The sequence below is a fragment of the Camelus ferus genome, chromosome 11 (genome assembly GCF_009834535.1).
Source record: "Camelus ferus isolate YT-003-E chromosome 11, BCGSAC_Cfer_1.0, whole genome shotgun sequence".
Classification (NCBI taxonomy): Eukaryota; Metazoa; Chordata; class Mammalia; order Artiodactyla; family Camelidae; genus Camelus; species Camelus ferus.
In genome coordinates, this window is record NC_045706.1 from 6,764,094 (window position 1) to 6,780,302 (window position 16,209).

Genomic DNA, 16,209 nt, shown 5'->3' on the forward strand with positions numbered 1-16,209 from the left:
TATATGGAGAGGTTAATACCCAGAATAACTAACATACTACTGAAGAAGGGGAAGAATAGTCAGAGGACTGACTACTCTGACTTCCAGACTTACTACACAGCTACAGTAATCAAGACATTGTGTGGTACAGGCTAAACAAACAGATCCATGGGATAGAACAGAGTCCAGAAATAGACAAACATATACAGAATCAACTGATATTTGACAAAGATGTAAAGGCAATACAATTGAGAAAACAGTCTTTTCAAAAAATGGTGCTGAAACAACTGGACATCTACATGTAAAAAATGGCTCTAAACACGGACCTCATACCTTTCACAAAAATTAACCCAAAATGGATCACAGAACTAAATGTAAAATGCAGAACCATAAAATTCCTAGAAGATAACACAAAAAGAAATCTAGATGACCTTAGCTATGCCAGTAATTTTTTAGGTAAAACACCAAAGATGTGATTCATGAAAGAAATATTTGATAAACTAGATTTGTTAACATTAAAAATTTCTGTTCTACAAAGACACCGTCAAGAGGATGGCAAGTCAAAAATTAAGTGAAAATACTTGCAAAAGAAGTATCTGATAAAGGACCATATCCAAACTATACAAAGAACTCCTGAAAGTCAACAGTAAGAAAACAAACAGCCCAATTAAAATATGGGCAAAGACCTGAACAGACACTTCATCAAAGAAGATATACAGATGGCAAATGAGCATGTGAAAAGATGCACAACACTGTACCGCATTAGGGAATTGCAAGTTAAAAAAGCAATGAGACACCACTACACATTCATTAGACTGGCCAAAATCCAGAACACTGACAATATCAAATGCTGACAAGGATACAGAGCAACAAGAATTCTCATTCACTGCTGACAGGAATGTAAAAGTGGTATAACCAAGTTAGAAGTAGATTTTGGCAGTTTTTTTTAAAAACTAAACATATTCTTACTATATGACCCAGCACTTGTGCATCTTGGTATTTACCTGAAGGAGTTGAAAATTTATGTCATGAAAAAAAACCTGCATGTAGATATTTACAGCAGCTTTACTCATAACTGCCAAAACTTGCAAACAACCACAGTTCAGTAGGTAAATGGATGAATAAACTGTAATACATCCAGACACACCATTCAGCACTAAAAAGAAACAACCTATCAAAGCCATGAAAAGACATGGAGGAAACTTAAATGCATATTACTAAGTGAAAGAAGCCAATCTGAAACGGCTATATGCAACATTCCGGAAAAGGCAAAACTATGGAGAAAATGAAAAGGTCAGTAGTTGCCAGGAGTTAGAGGGGAAGGAAGGGTGAACAGGCAGAGCACAGAGGATTTTTAGGGCAGTGAAACTCTTTTGTATGATATGATAATGGTGGGTATGTGTCATTATACATTTGTCAAAACCCATAAAATATACCACACCAAAAGTGAACCTTAATGTAAACTATGGACTCTGGTTGATAATTACCTGTCATGGTATTCATCAAGGTAACAAATGAACCACTCTGTTGCAGGATGTTGATAGTGGGAGAGGTTATGCATGGGTGGAGGGAAGGGGTAAAAGAGATCTCTGAACTTCCTGCTCATTTTGCTGTGAACCTAAACTGCTCTAAAAAATCAAGTCTATGATTAAAAATCTGCTTCTTAACAATGTTTTTTATTCACTAATATTCAAGAAACATTTTCTTTAAAACAAACAAACAAACAAAAAACCTATCAGTTCTCAAAGAATGATGGAAGTTTTTAAAAGGACATGGGAACTTTGGGTGTGAACCTAAAACTGTTCCAAAAAAATAAAATAAAATCTGTAATACAGTCATACTTATCATTTTAAATTAAGGAAAAAAAAATGCAGAAATTAGCAAAAAGGGCTCCCACTGGCCAAATCTGGATCAATTCAAGCATCCACATAAGTAACAGTAAAGGATTTTAAAGGACTGAATAAAGCAAAAATCCGTAAGTCTACACACATTGATAAACACACAAATAATGGAGAACACTTTCCTTACAATAGAAATCCAACTAATACATGTGAAAATATCAGACATGCCATATTAAGAGACTTTCTACAAAATTACTAGTCCTATATTCTTCAAGAACACCAATATCATGAAAAACAAGGACTTTGTTGTTCCAATTAAAAGAGCTTATAAAAAACATGGCAACATACTGCAACTCATGATCTGAGATCTTTTGTCTTTATAAGGAACAGTAATGGAACAACTGACAAAATTTAAGTAAGATTTATAGAATCTTATTCTTACAAAAACTAATCATGAAATGTTAATTTCCTGATTTTGATAATTGTATTGTGGTTATGTAAGAGAAAGCCCTTGTTTTGAGGGAATACACACTGAAATATTTAGAGATTAAGGGGTATCAAGTCTGCAACTTACTATTAAACAGTTCTAGGGGGAAAAATGTATTTGTATTTATATATATCAATATCTCTACACTAGAATATAAATACAAGTAACAGAGACTTTGTCTTGTTTGTAGGAGTATCTCAACATCTAGTACAACTGCTTTCTAAAATACTTAACAACGAATAAGCCATTACTAAATGTTTTAACTCAGTAGCCTGTCTAACAGTATTTTATGTAATCTAGTTCTTGAAAACCCTAAACAACCTCAGCACATGGCAAAAGCCCAACAATTATTAACTTAATTTGCTGAATGGATTTCTATAAAAACACCTTCAGATTTTAAACTTTATACAAACATCCTCAGCATATCTCCCTACACAGACAGACACACACAGACACACACACACACACACACACACACACGGAGAGAGAGAGAGAAAACGCTTCCCTCTTCCCATCTGTAATGATGATCCACAATGAAGAGGATCACTCCTCCTCTCCAATTCCCAGCCCCTTGACAACACCTGCTCTAGGGGAAAATGAGGATCATGGCCTGGAGAAGGAATAAGGCACTCATAACCAGGTGCTAGGAGTGCCTTTCCAACCACATCTGCATCTTTAGCCGTACTGTACTGTCTGCTCTGCCTTATATACGACATATAATTTTCACATCTCCATGCCTTCACTTACGTGACTGCTTCTGCAGAGGATGTTCTCCCATTCTCACCTTGGTTTATATACCTGGAAACCTGTTACTCCTTCCAGAAGAACTAGCTCCAACGTTGCCACCTCTGTAAAGCCCTTCTTGACCCAATCCTAATCGTGTGCTAAATTAATTCAGTCGTTTCTTCACCACTTCATAGTACATAGTTTAGTGGATTATGGTTTGTTTCTAACCATCAATCGTGAAAAATTCACTTTTATGTCTCTATAAACACTGTTATCCAAGAGTTGCTCGCTAATCATTTAGTCAATAAAAAGCAATTTAATATTCTACTGGTGTCAAAGGATAGTATTTCAAGCAAAGATCAGTCAAAAATAGTTCTGCAAACTGCTATAGTTTCCCAGTTTAAAAGCAAACTTCAGCTTTACCAAATACCAAAAAATGAAGTTAGTTACCCATCCCAACCAGAAAAGGGTTTAGAATTGGCTTGTTAAAAATCCCAGAAGTGTCTTGCCTTCAGAATTCCAATCACAAGAGTACTGCTGCAACGTAATGTGCAACACTAAGTAGAAATCCTTTTCTTCATGGGCAAAGAAAGGATAATTTCTTCATACATCCAGCAAATGCTGTATTGCAATAAAATAGTTGAGCATAAGTATGTTGTTAAAGCTAATTAAATTTCAGCAAATGGTGCTGGGACAACTAGATAGCCATCTGCAAAACAATTAAGTTGGACCCCTACCTTATACTAAGTACAAAACTTAACTCAAAATTATCAAAGGTCTGTAAGTAAGAGGTAAAACTGTAAAAATTCTTATAAAAAAACACAGATGCAAATCTTCACCTTGGATTAGACAATGGCTTCTTAGAGATGACACCAAAAGCACAAGTGACAAAAGACAACAGATAAATTGGACTACATTAAAATTAAAACCTTTTGTGCTTCAAACGATGCCATCAAGAAAGTGAAAAGATGACCCACAGGATAGGAAAAAATATTTGCAAGTCATTTATCTGATTTGTATCCAGAATATATAAAGAACTCTTACAACCCAACACTAAAAAGGCAAATAACGCAATTGAAAAATGGGCAAAGGATCGGAACAGACATTTCTCTAAAGATATACAAATAGCCAATAAGCACATGAAAAGATACTCAATGCCAGTAGGCCCTGGGGAAATGCAAATAAAAACTAGGTGATGCCACTTCACTAAGATGGCTACAATAAAAAAAAACAAGTGTTGATATGAGGATATAGAGAAATGGAACCCTCATACCTTGCTGGTAGAAATGTAAATGGTGCAACCACTTTGGAAAATAGTCTGTAAGTTCCTCAAAGGTTAAACACAGAGTTACCATATGACCCAACAATTCCACTTCTAGGCATATATCCAAGAGAAATGAAAACTCATGTCCACACAGAAGCTTGTACACAAATGTTCACAGCAGCACATTTCATAAAAGCCAAAAAGTGGAAACTACCTGTCCATCAATTAGTGAATAAAAATTAACAAAATGTGGTATATATCCATATATAGAATATTATTTACCCAAAAATAGGAATGAAGTACTGATACATGCTATAACACAGCCAAAACTTGAACATGCTATGCTAAGTGAACAGACACAATAGGTCATATACTAAAACTTCCAAAAAGCAAAACCTGAATTTACATGTATCGACAACTATTTACATGGCATTTATACTGCAGTAGGTATTACAAGTAATCTAGAAATTAAATTATTTATATAGTATACAGGAGGACGTGCATAGATTATGTGCAAATATCACGCCATTTTATGTAAGATACTTGAGCATCCCTGGATTTTAGTATCTGAGGGGGTCCTGGAACCAATCCTTCACAGGTACCAAGAGACAACTGTATTGTATGATTCCATTTGTACAAAAAGTGCAAAACAGGCAAATCCATAGGGACAGAAAGATTAGTGGTTGCCAGGAACTGGGGCAAAGGGGGAATGACTTCTCATGGATGGTACAGGGTCTCTTTTTCAGGTGATGATAATGGTGATGGTTACACAACTCTGTGAATATACTAAAAACCAATGAACTGTATACTTTAAAAGAGCAAATTTTATGTTATATGAAATAAACCTCAATTAAACTGTCATTTTTTAAAATTAAGTTAAGAAAAAACTGGAAAGATACGCAACTGATTTCCAACAATGCCTCATCCATTCCAGTACTTTTTATTTATGTGAATTCAACCCGCATAAAAATCTGACTTGCCAAAATGTAAAAAATAAAAAACCAAAATTGTGCTGTGAGAAGGGGTTGGACAATTTACCCTCAATAAAGGAAAGTAGCTTTTCATTACTAAAAAGTTAAACTCACTAGGCAGCTGAAAATTTGTTAATTTTATATTCAATTTACCTGACCAATCTCCCATTTTAAAATTCACACTAATGGCTCTTGTCAAAAATTTCATCTTAACCAAAATACCACCTCTCCCAGAAAGCAAAGAATGTTTACTGATTCAGATTTCTCAAATGGTGAAATTACTGGTGTAATTCTATGAGAATGTCTCTTATAAATGCAAGTAGCCTAAGTAAAAATGTTTAGCATTTCCGAAAATTAAACTGATTTTCACTTCCATTAAGCTAAAAAGGTTTCTGATGCTTAAAAAGAAAAGGGTTTCATGTAAACCACTTTCTAAAAATCAGTCAATTTCAAGAGAAAAAATATTCTGGTGAACTGGAGGAAAAGCACAAGTTCCCATAGACGCAGTGGATAAATCAAGATGGTTTACTGCCAAGAGACTATGTATCCATCAAACATTAGGCCTCCCACTCTGACACACAACAGAAACACACACACCTATTTTCCAACTACATCAGCAACCACCCATGTACTACATAATTACATGCATTATCCTTGATACACAAAAATCCTGTAGACTAGCCTGTTTGTGTTTTCTTCCAACAGTGTTGACAGGTAGCAGTGAATCACACATTTTCCTGAGTCTCATCTACCTCATGATCAATGACACATGCTGCCAACATCTGAGGTTAAGGATGCAAACAGACTACGGATTATTTTCTCCTGCCCATGATGCTAAATGTTACCTATGGAATTAATACAAATATGGAATAATCATCTTAGTGTCACTAGTATCAAAGTCAAACTGAAGTAAAACTGTCCCAGACTCAAATCAGAAGTAAACTACAGACCTACGGTACTTGTATTTATTTGAAATAAGACATGATCATTATCAAAATGTTGAGCATCCTCTACAGAAAAAGAACCACTCTCATAACAGATATAAACATACAGACCAAAAAAAAGTTTTTGAGACATCCCCACTTTCAAATATTTTGTCTCATAAAATCATCAAAGTCCCAGAAACTCCAATACTTACAGTACAAACTGCATATTCTAGAATATCTCTATAACCAAAAATACTTTGTCAGACCATGTATCCATATTTTCAGTGCTGAATATACAGTCTTCATAGATACAGGGTTTAGAGTTCATACCCATTCCTCAAAGGTCCCAAAACTAGTAACTGGGAAGCAGAACAAAACATAAAAAGATAAACTGAAAGCCAGGATAGCATATGCTAAGGAAAAAAAAAAGTCCTAACACAAGAAAGAGGTGAACAGACCCCTTGTGGTTGAAGTAGTCAAAAAGGCTTCTCAAGAGACAGGACTCAACTGGACCCAGAGTACAGAGAGTATCCAGAAGAAGGTTTCAAACAGAAATAAAGGCACAAACAATGGCCAAGGGGAGGGACTTCACAGAACAACAAACATTAGTATGGCTGAAACTAAAGATTCACAAATAGAAGAAATAAGAGTTAAGAATGAAGAATGGATCAGGGCCAGATTACAGAGAAACCTGAAAACCAGACCAAGGAGCTTAAATTTTACTTTGCATGTAACAAGGAGTGTTTTCAAAGTTTTTACTTTGTGATGTGAGAAGGTGAGTGTTAAAACGTGCAAGATATTATTCACCCAAAGCATTAGCAGAGCACAAATATTTCTGATGAAACACCGCATCACTGGGAGAAAACGTGTTCGAAGCCCAGGCACAAGAGCTTATTATTAGGAAAGGAGGAAAGCAAGGAGCAATACTCAAATAATAACACTGAGCCAAGTTAAATAAAAAGCTACAGTGGTCTACTTTTGCAGCTCCCATTTAGTTTCCATCTATCATAAAAGCAATGCAAGTATAAAGCACATTGAACAGTTCTCAGTGTATCAATAACACACATGAAGTAATTTAACTCCAATATTGTACAACTGGATCATAAGTTCCAGAACTATAATAATCTTCAGACTTTAAATGTAATAATCCATAACCCTTATAGTGTACAGAGACCTTAAGCTTAAAATATACTACCATGAATGAGTCCATCATACTAACCCAAGCACATTTCAGAGTAAATAAATGGGTGTCTCAGTGCTCTGAAGCATTAATAAAAGGTGTTGAAATATCAACAGAAATAAAAATCCCTCATGACATTCAAATAATATCTTCCCCAAAGACTAAAATGTGCCATCACTGTCCTCTTAGTCCCCCTAATAGCCCTATAAAAACAATGTCATGAAATTTTTAAGTATAAGGAAGTGACTGCAAACCTTGTTATAAGATCCAAACATCAAGGGGAAAGCAGGGTTCCAAAGTTCTTTAGAATTATTTCATTTAATTAATAATACTAATAACCAGGAGAAGAGATTTCACAAACGTAGTTTAGATGACTTTCCCAAGGCCCTTGGCACAAGCTAAGATCAAAATTCCTTATGGTTTCTCCTGGCCAATGGTTTTAACACTGAGTCATCCATGTTTGATCAAAACATGGGTACCCCTGAGGTCGCACAAGTGATAAAGAAGTCAACTAAAAAAGAGACCACTCATTATATAACGTTTCAAAGAGCTAAAGATTTCTCTCCAACTGTGTTTCTCAAACACTATTTTTGTACAATAAATTTATTGACAACAATATAAATAGATCATACGCGGGGGAAGCAAACCAAAATAATGGGGAGAGGGGACGGCGTTTAACCTGATAGTCTACGGAGGAATGGAAAAGGGGAATCAATTAACTGAAATACGAAATTCTCAGCAAGAAAGTTTCAAAACACCAGTGTATCTCAAAGATGATGGACCGGTTCAAACTTCCAGACTAAACCTAAACTGCTGGTCCCTTGTACTTAATGCCAAGTATTCATTACAGATCTTTTGTCTGTGAAATGACACACACCAAGCCACAGCGGATAAAATAACAGATACTTGCACTGAACAATCGTTATTGCAAGCGAGGGGTAGACAATCTTTCCACTAGTTCCAGCTCTTCCCCCCTCCCCAGTCCCACTCTCATCGCCCCCCATCTTTATTTTCTTAGACAGAAAAAGCAACAACGAGAGGCCACCCAAGGAGGTGGAGAGGAAGCAGCCAAGGGACCGAAATACAAGTTTGGAGACCAGCACCAACTTGTGGCAATGGACCCAAGTATTTAGGGCCTATTACAGAGTGGGAGCAAACACCCACTCACCCACCCGTAGGTGGCAGGAAAGAAGTTGGGAGGGGGGAGCAGAAGGGGTGAATGTGGCGGAAAAGAGGTGGCAGGGCAGGCGCCGCGTCAAGCCGAGGCTGATCGATGGTCCGTAAACAAGCCGGGCGGACCCACCCTCGCACAGCCCCGGGCCTGTCCCCGCACCCGGAAAGCCCAAGATGGAAGCGCGGCGGGGCCAGACCATGCCCCCTCCCCTCTCCTCGCCTGCGACGCCGCCCTGGGGGGCGCGGGCGGGCGGCCCGGGAGACCCAGGGGCCTGGGCGCCGGCTGGGAGCGAGGGGCCAGGCAGGCCGCGGCGGGGCCGCGAGAGGCCTGCAACGGGGCGCCCTCCCTGGGCCCGGTTACCTGGCGGTGGCGGCGGCTCCTCCTCCTCCAGCTCCTGCTCCTCCTCCCCGTCCGAGGCTCGGAGCCCGGCGGCCGCGGCGGCGGCGGCGACTCCCCGAGCAGCCCGCGGTGACGAGCCGAGCCCGGCCCCTCTCCGCCTCCCTCCGCGCCGCCGCCCGCCCCGCAGCTGCCGCCTCCGCCCTCTCCCCTCAGTCAGGACATGGTCTCCACGGGCCCGCGCGCTGCTCCCGGCTGCCGGAGGCGGGGGCAGAGGGGCGGAGAGCAGACGCGGAGGCGGGGGGACGCCGGGGGGAAGGGGGAGAGAGGAAGGGGGACGATCTCGGATGCTGCGGGTTCCTAATGGCGGCGGTGAGGGGCCCCGAAGCCAAATAAACCCTACGGCAGACAGCACAACGTCAAGGCCGGACCCCGCCGCTCGCCGCACTGTCATTGGCCCCGAGGCCGCCAGCGGAGCAGCCAATGGGCGGCCGCCTCTTTCCAGGCGCAGAAGGCGGGCCGCGGAAGGGTGACGTCACACCGGCGCCCGGCCCCGATTGTGAGGCGGCCGCGCGTGCCCGCCCCCACGCCCCGCCCCCTGTGCGGCGGCGATCGGCCGGCGGGGGCTGCGGGACTTCTGCGCCGTGCGGGGGATGCCGGGAGGTGACGGGGCGGCGCGGCGTGCGGAGGGCAGCGGGACGCAGAGCGGGTGGCTTGGAGGGCGTTCTCGCGGCTGCGCAACGCGCGGTGTGTCCTCTGCCACTGATTCACCAGATTTCCAAGTCAACCCCCAAGTCTCACGTCTCCCAAGTGAAGTTCTTAGTGATGTTCTGCCTCACTTTTTCTTACACAGTTTCAAACTCTTGATACGACACCAGGGAAGATAAATGTTTAGGTAGTGATAGTTTAATTTTTATATATCTGTTTTATTTACAATGTCTGTTTTTTATTCTTGCCTTCGATACGGCTATCCATTGGTATGTGTGTATGTGTATATTTATAATGTATATATTACATCATATATATATGCATAATGAAAAGCCATGGAGTTGTATGCCAGTTATATCTCTATAAAATTAAATTTTTTGAAAAAGTCTTGAAGTCTTTGCTTTTCGCTCTCTCCTACTACTTCTAGCTCTAGTTTGGTGTGAACTCAGTTTTCTTAAGGTTGCCTTTTCTGTAAATTGTAAATGTAAGGAAGAGGATAAATTAACAGCCGTGGAAAAATACTGCCGGGAGAATTCCCAGAGCCCAAGTTCTAAAAAAGAATATGTTATATGGTGATGCGTTTTGTATATTTTTATACTGTAAATATAGCCAAATAGTCTAAGTCATTTAGTCATTTACTAAAACTTCATACATATGTCATTTTTTCCAACTAGACAGCTTTGCTTTTCCCAGTGAAATTTTGCCTTGCATATTTCATACTTCAGATTTTATTTCAGGAGTTTGAATAACTATAAAATGCAGCAACTCTTTAAAAACTGTAAGCCTTCACTATGTCCACTGAAGAATAAAATCTGTATTGTTTCCTCTCACCAACAACCTCTTTCATAATTGTTGGTATATTTTATCTTTGCAGCCATTCCTGTGATGTAGAGATTCGTAGATCGCCTCTTCCCAGAATAACATTATTTGCTCAAGGACTCATCAGTAAACTGAGTTTAAACTGCAACACTCATTTGCCTACAAAACTTAATATGCATTCTCAAACATACAATTAACACAATTGTTGTTAGATTTTATCTAATTGTAGATAAAATTAAACGACGTTATTATGTAAGAACAAATGGCTCCACCAACATTTCACTTTGAAAATATTTTAAGAGCCTCTAAGAACCTCCAGCCTCCCCCTCCTGAACTTCAGCTGCAAAGCGTCTCACCTACAATTTAGCAAGAACTGTAGGATTAGGTGTTTTTGTTTAGTTTGACTTGCAGTTCATTTTGTTAAGGAAAGGGGATATTGTTTGAGTAAGCTTATTAACTCTTCACTTAGTTTAGCAAACTTTAAAGTACCATGTGCCAGGGAGTAACGAGCACACACGAATGAGTAAGACAGTCTGTGTTTGAGGAAACTACAGCATAGGAAAGAGGGCAAGACAAAAATAACTATAATTATAATATAAGGTAGAATGTGCTAAATAAATTCAGATGAAAATCATCTTGCAATTGAGAGGAAGAGCACATCCAAAAATGACTCTGTCAAAGCTGAAAAAGTACTTGATACCAGGCAAAGTGGTTCTCAGCCCTGGCTACGCATTAGGATTACCTGAGGAGCTTTCCAAAATACACACATCTGGGCCCCACCCAGACCTGCGAAACCATCCCCAAGAGGAGGGCTTTGTTTTAAATACACTCCCCAGGTGATTATAATGTGCAGCCAACCACAACATTACCCTAGCCCCATGGTTTGCAGATGTGGAAACTAATGCCCAGAGACTGTAAGTGACTTAGCAAAAGCCAGACCATCTAGGTCTAAAATTAGAACACAAAGCTCTTGATTCCCCAGTCAAATCTCCTTTCCATCACACCACATTTGAGTAAAAAGGATGTCGGAAATACAGCAGACAGCACTGTCACAATGAAGGAGCTGATCTGTGCTGTTTGGCATAGAGATTAAATTATGAACCCTCCTTACATATATTCTGAGAAATAGTTGATTTGGGGAAAGATGTAGCCACCGTTAAAAAAAAAAGTTCTTTTTCTCAGAACCCTTGTACCAAAGTGTAGGGACATTATAGATTTGTTGACAATTGGTTGGTTTTGAGTTTTATTTTAGGTGTTTTTCAAACTACCTAAAGAAGATAAAATTCCATTTTACTTTTCCTGCCTTGTTATGAAGATCTTGAATGCCAAATCATGGGTCTGTACTTAACTTCTTTACTAACAGAAAACCATGGAAAATTTTCAAGCCAGAAAGTGCCATTACTTACACCTTAACCTGGAATGCCCATGGAACAAACTAGGGTAGAACTAAACAGGGACAGAGAAACCAATGAAGAGTCAAGGACTTAAAACCAAACTAGCTATGGAAATGGAAAGGAGGAGACAGAGCTAGAAGTGAAATAAGGTCACAGTAGGACGTTCAGGTTTTGCCAAGGTCTGAATCTGGGACAGGAAAGAATCAAAAGTCAGAGTCAAGGGACATTAGGCTGTACACCCTGAAATTGACACATTGTAACTGACTATACTTCAATTAAAAAAATAAACCAAATTCAGTCAAAACACAGGAGAGGAACTAGATAAGAGATGTTGCCCACTAGACCAGGTGTGCAGAGAAGCTGGGCTCAAGAGGAGACAGGTAGTAAGCAGGGGAAATGCTGAAAATTTGATAGGCTGGCACTGGAGATGAACATCAGGGAGTCATCTTCAGTAGAAGTTCCTTTTGGAGCCCACAGGAGTTGGAAGGAGAAACTACCAAAGGAAGAGAAAAAGATCAGTCAGAAAGATAGGAGATGAAAAGGTATTCTGGAAGCTGAGAGCGTGGTGAGCCTCAAGAACATGGTAATAAACAATGTCAGATTCCACAGCCTTAGGAATTAGAACAGAGAAAAGGTCACTGATTTTTGACAAACAAGAGCCTTAGTGACCTTCCAGAGAACAGCTTCTCAGTAGGATGATGGGGCTAGAAGCCAGATTTCAAAAGCTGAAGGCATGTGTGGGCATTGAAGCAGTGATTATGGACCAGTCCAAGATGTCTGGCAATGAAAAGGAGGGAGGAGATAGAAGAGTAGACACAGGGAGTAACAAGAATGAGGAAATGGTTTTGTTTTCTTTTACATCTTTTTTTAAATGAGCTTATCTAACCACTTTTGTAAACAAGGAGAGAAGATGGAGAGGAAAAACAAAAAAAAAGGGTCCAAATTCAGGAGGGAGGTGATCCAGAGCAGACTGATGTGTCTTAGCTTGGGGGCGGTGGGGAGTGGGAAGAGGGTATTTTCTTTCCCAGAAACAAGAGAAAAGGAAGATGTGAAAAATAGAGCTGCAGAGAAATTCTGATGGGAGAGACAGATGATGGAGCAGACTCCTACCCTTTCTCCTCTTGGGAGGAATCACGAGGTCTGGGGGCTGGGAGCTGGAGGAGACCAGAGGGACTGTGGGACAAAAGTTGTGGCGAAGCAAACCAAGAAGAGCAAAAGAAGTCACTTTTTCCAAAAAGGTTCAGCAGCCCAGAGTCAGGCCTAGAACAAGGGGGCCAGACGGCAGAGGCAGCCGAGAGGTGGACGTTTCCAAATCAGGAAAGTTAAAGACACTTTGCTGAAGGAAGTGGCAGCAGGGCTAACTTGCTCCGGGTCTGTTGGAGAAATCTGTGCTCTTATGAAGCAAGTTGTACAAAATTGGTGAGCTTCCGTCAGAAGAAATGCTAGAAAGTTCAATTGTTACAAGAACAAATTCTCAGCTTTATTGCAGGAAATGTCAGTTCTATAAACTACAAAATATCCTCCACTTACTGTACGTGATTATACACGATCTCTCAGTGGAAAAACCTCTTTGCAGTAGAAAATGCAATATAATAATGTTGCCTGATCCATTCTCATGCAATAAATGCCACTGTTTTGTGGAATATAGGATCCTCCTGTGACTTTTCTGGATACCAACCCAACTGCAAATCTCCCTAGGACAAAATCTCTCATGAAAGGACCAAGTATGGGTGTTAGGTATCAGACTACAGCTCACTTGGCTTATCCAGGTCCTGGTCTGTGCTAGGACTGGTCTCATCCGGATGGGTAGGAATTTGTGCTCATAGTAACAAGATCACCCTACATCTAGATTAAAAATTGTCATAAACCTTCCACTAGGTGTCCTGTAAACTAGAGTTGCTGAGTTATGAGAGAATTGTTGAAATTCTATTGAGTCCTTTTAAGAAGTCTGGAGACATCAACTCTCTGAAACAACTTCACTTCTGTTATTCTCTGGTCCTAGAGAAGTTTTGTAAGAGGCAACGCTATGAAGTGGCAAGAACATGAACTTTGGAGTCAAACAGACCAGAGTTTAAATGCTGCTCTGCCACCTAGCCATCCTCTGAGTTCCAGTTTCCTCATCTGAGAAATGTAGGGTAATATTTCCCTAGCAGTTAACTGAAGAGTCCGTGAAATAAGAGGTGACAAGCCCTGGCAATAATCATAAGTTCATTTCCCTGCTTCTGTTTCACTTAATTCAGATGTTTGTTGAGGAAATACTCTATGGTAGGCACTGTGCTGAGTGCTGGCTGTGCAGACCAAAGAAAAAGTGGGGGGCTGTCTCTGCAGCAAGGGGCTAACAGTCTAGTGGGGGATGGTTCTTAACCTGGAGTCCCCATGCCCTCTATGGGTCTGTGACCTCAGATGGGGAGAAAATAGATCTTTATTTCCAATAACTTTGAACTGAAATGTAGTATTTAAATCAATTATCAATGCATTCAACAAACCACAGAAGTATTAACAGACCTGGTGACTTTGGCACTGACAGAAATCACATCTCTTAGACCACACTATAATTGTAGCTATCTCAAGATAAGATTTATGCTCATCAGGACTGCAAAATCATGGTGGACGTTAGACCTGCCACTAACCTGTTATTTGAAAGTACTTAAATTAATATTATAGATTTTCTTAATATTTTGATAACTGTATTCAATTCAGTTGGTCTCTTTATCATCTCATTTATTTCACACATTTAAAAAATTATTCTGAAGTTACCATCACACACACACACACACACACACACACACATACACACACAAAAGCTGAGACCCTAATCTAATTAGTGGACAGTTCAATTTTCTATGTCTCAGGACAGAAAGGTGAACTTCATGTAAAATAATCAGATTACTAATATTGCCATATAGAGCACAGAGCAGCAAGTGATGCAAGTCCCTTGGAAAGCAGGAATGGGAAGTAAAGGGCGTGTTTTACAGGTGACTATGATTTGCTGAGCAAGGTGAGAAGAGAAAAAGAGGCAGGAAATTGTTCAAAAGTTGGGTGACTCAGTGAGGGAAAAGATGCATCTCAATTAGGAAAGGCTGAAAAATTGAAAAGCTGGACTGATACCCAGTCAACCTCGAATATGCTTCAGTCTAACCCCATGTGAACAACCTCAGAGTTTTTTGTTTATTGTTTTTATAAACAAACCTCTTCCTATTTCAGTGCTGACGTGTGCTCCACCACCACCCCCAACACACACTCACAAACTCTCTCACCCACAGGAAAAAAAAAAATTCTGATGTAGAATCTAATACTTCATTACATGTCTTGTTATATAATGCTCCTGGAATTGAAAATATTCTGCCATTTTGCCAAACACTAACATGATATATAATCTAAAAAGTTAGGAATGCCACCATATTTTTCATTCTTTTCCTTCCAATCATTTCAAAGACCACACAGTCTAAAAACATTTCAAAATATTTGGAAGTATTCATGATGTCATTCAAGTATTTCTCAGATTAATTAGAGTGAATCATACAAATGATTTCATTTGCTGCAAAAACAGTATGTTAATTCAAATTGTGGACAATTGTATGGTGGCTTCACAGCAAGAGGAAACCATGAAGTTCACAGTAGTTTGTTACTTTCAAGGTGGAAGATTTATTGTAGCTATAAATTTAAAATGTAGAAGCCAAATGTTAAAAGGGGACTAGTCAGACAGAAACATAGTTTTATGAGCGATACAAAATTATTCAGTTGTTCCACAGTAAGGAGTAAAGCATGGATTATTCAACTAAGTGAACTCATTGGCTGCTAGGATTTGTACATTACCCAGAGCTTTCACAGCTCTAGCTATGAATGGAAAGTGCCGTCTTTCTATTTTAGACATTTTGACTGATTCACTAATGTATCCTGAGCACTTAGGATGGCCCTTGGCACATACAAGTGCTCGAGAAATATTTATCAAATGAATTAAATCACTTTGCTTTCTTGGTTTTATACCTCAGGATCTTTTCAAGCACCATCATTCTAGTTCAGTAACCAAACGCATTTAAATTTTGCTCAAGAACCGAGAATAGTTTGATACTTCCTTTTGATTCTTCTTTTGGTTTGTAATTTATATATCTTGTGAAGAATTTCAAATGTCAAGTCTTATACATGAATGCTGATGAAAATTATATCTAACACTTACATTGACTTTTGCATTTAGCAGTCTTTAAAAAGAAAGAGATTTCATGAAATTTCATGAAATTTTTCCAGGGCTTGACGGGTTTCAGGAGAGCATGGATGCCTTGAAATTGTAGAAGAAAATCCTCTGATGGCTTATAACCTCTGGAGAGAGAGGGTCTGTAGCTTTCATCAATTCTCTAAAGGCAGTCATGACTCAAAAAAGGTTAAAAACCACTGTTTCAGACTACA

General features: G+C 39.6%; 1 protein-coding gene across 2 annotated transcripts in view; it reads right to left on the bottom strand.

The window, feature by feature from the left end:
• ZRANB1 (zinc finger RANBP2-type containing 1) overlaps window positions 1–9,040 on the bottom strand; it is a 54,738-nt gene extending 45,698 nt beyond the window's left edge. Inside the window, exon 1 of one of the 2 annotated variants that reach the window (XM_032490690.1) lies at window positions 8,909–9,040. The gene's annotated coding sequence lies outside the window, so the exon portion shown is untranslated. The remainder of the gene's footprint in view (window positions 1–8,908) is intronic. The other variant, XM_032490689.1, reaches the window with a different exon arrangement.
• Window positions 9,041–16,209: the final 7,169 nt, after the last annotated feature.